General features: G+C 40.2%; 1 non-coding gene across 1 annotated transcript; it reads left to right on the plus strand.

The window, feature by feature from the left end:
* The first annotated feature begins 927 nt into the window (after nt 1–927).
* Nucleotides 928–1,037, plus strand: LOC133228332 (U6 spliceosomal RNA). The gene has a single exon (XR_009730184.1). It is a non-coding gene; the product is annotated as a U6 spliceosomal RNA (small nuclear RNA).
* The last annotated feature ends 3,357 nt before the right edge of the window (nt 1,038–4,394 follow it).

The following is a 4,394-nucleotide window of genomic DNA, read 5'->3' on the forward strand; positions in this document are numbered from 1 at the left end:
ATATAAATCAAAAAAGAAAAAAAAAAACTATTTGTGAAAGCAATGATACACATATGGAACAGCAAAGGGATAAACATGAAGATGTAAAAGAGGGCATCAAAACCATAAAATGTGGGGGAAGAGAGTAAGAAAATGTAAATTTTTTTTTTTTTAGAATGCCTTTGAACTTACATGACTATCAGTCTAAAGCAAGCAGATATAGGAAGGGGTTGCTGCTGCTGCTAAGTCGCTTCAGTCATGTCCGACTCTGTGCAACCCCATAGATGGCAGCCCACCAGGCTCCTCTGTCCCTGGGATTCCCCAGGCAAGAACACTGGAGTGGGTTGCCATTTCCTTCTCCAATGCATGAAAGTGAAAAGTGAAAGTGAAGCCGGTCAGTCGTGTCCGACTCTAAGTGATAACATGGACTGCAGCCTACCAGGCTCCTCCCATGGGATTTTCCAGGCAAGAGTACTGGAGTGGGTTGCCATTGCCTTCTCCAATGAAGGGGTTAATATACTTGAAAAACAGGGTAACCAGAAATCAAAAACATAAAATAGATTCACACACACACACATACAAACACAGAAGAAGAGAATACAAGCATACAATAAAACCATCATCAAATCATAAAAAGTAAAACAAAAGGATGAAACAGTGGAGAAATATAGAATCAACTGGAAAAAAAGGTTTAAAATGGCAGTAAATACATATTTATCAATATTTAACTTACATGTCAATAGACTGCTCCAATCAAAAGACATAGAGTGGCAGATTGCAAAGAAAAACAAGGGTCTACAATAGGTTGCCTCTAAGAGACCCACTTTAGGGCAAAGGAAACACATAGATTGAAAGAGAGGGGATGGGAAAAGATGTTTCATGCAAATGGAAATGACAAAAAAGCAGAGGTCACAATATTCAGACAAAATTAACTTGAAAACAAAATGGGTGCTTGCTTCAGCATCACATATACTAAAATTGGAATGAATTAGAAAATTAGCATGGCCTCTGCACAAGATGACAATGAATTATGAGTTTGTGAAGAGCTCTGTGTTTTTGGTTCAAGAGGACCTATACCTATACCTATAGCTGATTCATGTTGATGTATTGCAGAAGTTCAGTTCAGTTCAGTCGCTCAGTTGTGTCCAACTCTTTGTGACCCCATGAATTGCAGCACGCCAGGTCTCCCTGTCCATCACCAACTCCCAGAGTTCACCCAAACTCTTGTCCATCAAATCGGTGATGTCATCCAGCCATTTCACCTCTGTCATCCCCGTCTCCTCCTGCCCTCAATCCCTCCTAGCATCAAAGTCTTTTCCAATGAGTCAACTCTTCTCATGAAGTGGCCAAAGTACTAGAGTTTCAGCTTTAGCATCATTACTTCCAGAGAAATCCCAGGCTGATCTCCTTCAGAATGGACTGGTTGGATCTCCTTGCAGTCCAAGGGACTCTCAAGAGTCTTCTGCAACACCACAGCTCAAAAGCATCAATTCTTCGGTGCCCAACTTTCTTCACAGTCCAACTCTCACATCCATACGTGACCATTGGATAAACCATAGCCTTGACTAGACAGACTTTGTTGGCAAAATAACATCTCTGCTTTTGAATATACTATCTAAGTTGGTCATAACTTTCCTTCCAAGGAGTAAGCATCTTTTAACTTCATGGCTGCAATCACCATCTGCAGTGATTTTGGAGCCCCTAAAAGTAAAGTCTGACACTGTTTTCGCTGTTTCCCCATCTATTTTCCATGAAGTGATGGGACCAGATGCCATGATCTTCGTTTTCTGAATGTTGAGCTTTAAGCCAACTTTTTCACTCTCCTCTTTCACTTCAAGAGGCTTTTTAGTTCCTCTTCACTTTCTGCCATAAGGGTGGTATCATCTGCATATCTGAGGTTATTGATATTTCTCCCAGCAATCTTGATTCCAGCTTGAGCTTCTTCCAGCCCAGCGTTTCTCATGATGTACTCTGCATATAAGTTAAATAAGCAGGGTGACAATATACAGTCTTGACGTACTCCTTTTCCTATTTGGAACCAGTCCGTTGTTCTATGTCCAGTTCTAACTGTTGCTTCCTGACCTGCATATAGGTTTCTCAAGAGGCAGGTCAGGTGGAAACCAACTCAATATTCTAAACCAATTATCCTTCAATTAAAAATAAATAAAACCAAAGTGAGATATCAGATCCCACATGTCACACAGAAACCAAGGCTGTGGGTGAAACTCCTGGGCCTGTGTGCCACAACTACTGAAGCCCACACAGTCTGGAGCCCATGTGACACAACTACTGAGCCTGCATGCCACAGCTAGACACTCTAAGTGTGAAAACAAATGATTCCTGCATGACATAATGAAGATTGCACATAGTGTAACTAAGACCTGAGGCCAGTGAATAATTAATTTTAAAAAGGCATAAAGAAAGGTACTATATAATGATAAAAGATCAATACAAAAGGAGGATTTTACACTTGCCAGCAAGAATGAAGACTGACATTTTCCTGCCCTTGTGGCCACTGCTGAGTTGTCAACATATATGCAACTATTATAGGAGCACCCAAATACATAAAACAAACACTAACAGACAGAAAGGGAGAATTGACAAAAATACAATTATAGTAGGAGACTAACATACCACTCACATCAATGGACAAATTTTTGAGGCAGAAAATAAATAAGGCAACAGAGATCATAAATGATACTATAAAACAGACAGTTGATATTGGCAGCACTTTACATTAAAATAACAGAACACACATACTTTTCAGGTGTACGTGGAATGTTTACTAGTATTAACCACATTCTAGGGTACAAAACAAATCTCAAAAATTTTGTTGTTCAGTTGCTAAATCCTGTCCAACTCTTTGGAACCCCGTGGACTGCAATGTGCCAGGCTTCCTTGTCCATCACTATCTCCCTGAGATTGCTCAAACACATGTCCATTGATTTGGTGATGCCATCCAACTATCTCATTCTCTGTTGACCCCTTCTCCTCCTGCCCACAATCTTTCCCAGCATCAGGTTCTTTTCCAATGAGTTGGCTTGTCTCATCATGTGCCCAAAGTACTGGGGCTTCAGTTTCAGCATCAGTCCTTCCAATGAATATTCAGGGTTGATTTCTTTTAGGATTGACTGATTTGGTCTCCTTGCTGTCCAAGGGACTATCAAGAGTCTTCTCCAGCATCACAGTTTGAAAGCATCAATTCTTCAGCACTCAGCCTTCTTTATGTTTTCACTTTTTCCTCTTCTATTTGCTATGAAGTGATGGGGCCAGATGCCACGATCTTTGTTCTTTGATTGTTGAGTTTTGAGCCAGCTTTTCCACTCTCCTCTTTCACCTTCATCAAGAAACTCAAGAAATTCCTCAAGAAGTTCCTCTTCACTTGCTGCCATTAGGGTGGTATCATCTGCATTTCTGAGGTTGCTGATATTTCTCCCAGCAATCTTGATTCCAGCTTGTGATCCATCCAGCCCAGCATTTCACATGATGTGTTCTGCATAGAATTTAACAGGGTGACAATATGCAACCTTGATGTATTCCTTTCCCAATTTTGAACCAGTCCATTTTTCCATGTCTGATTCTAACTGCTGCTTCTTGACCTGCATACAGGTTTTTCAGGAGGCAGGTAAGGTGGTCTGGTATTCTCATCTCTTTAAGAATTTCACAGTTTCCAGAGTGTGGAAAGCCTTTAATGTAGCCTTTAATGTAGTCAATGGAGTAGACATGGTCAGTGTAGTAGATGTTTTTCTGGAATTCCTTTGCTTTCTGTATGATCCAGTAAATGTTGGCAATTTGATCTCTGGTTCTTCTGCCTTTTCTAAATGTTCACATACTGTTGAAGCTAAGTTTGAAGGATTTTGAAAATGACCTTGCTGGCATGTGAAATGAGAGCAATTGTATAGTAGTTTGAACAGTCTTTTTGCTCTTCTTTGGGATTGGAATGAAAAATGACATTTTCCTGCCCTTGTGGCCACTGCTGAGTTTTCCAAATTTGCTGGCATGTTGAGTGCAGTACTTTAACAGCAGCATCTTTTAGGCTTCGAAATGGCTCAGGTGGAATTCCAGCAACTCCACTAGCTTTGTTCATAGTAATGCTTCTTAAGGCCCATTTGACTTCACACTCCAGGATGTCTGGCTCTAGGTAAGTGACCACACCACTGTGGTTAACTGCATCATTAAGATCTTTTTAATACAGTTCTTCTGTGTATTCTTGCCAACTATTCTTAATCTCTTCTGCTTTTGTTAGGTTTTTGCCATTTCTGCCTTTTATTGTGCCCATTTTGCATGAAATGTTCCCTTGGTATTTCCAATTTTATTGAAAAGATACCTAGTCTTTCCCATTCTATTTTTTTCCCTCTATTTCTTTGCGTTGTTCACTTAGGAAGTCTTTATTATGTCTCCTTGCTTTTCTCTGG

The sequence above is a fragment of the Bos javanicus genome, chromosome 16, assembly GCF_032452875.1.
Source record: "Bos javanicus breed banteng chromosome 16, ARS-OSU_banteng_1.0, whole genome shotgun sequence".
NCBI classification, from domain to species: Eukaryota; Metazoa; Chordata; class Mammalia; order Artiodactyla; family Bovidae; genus Bos; species Bos javanicus.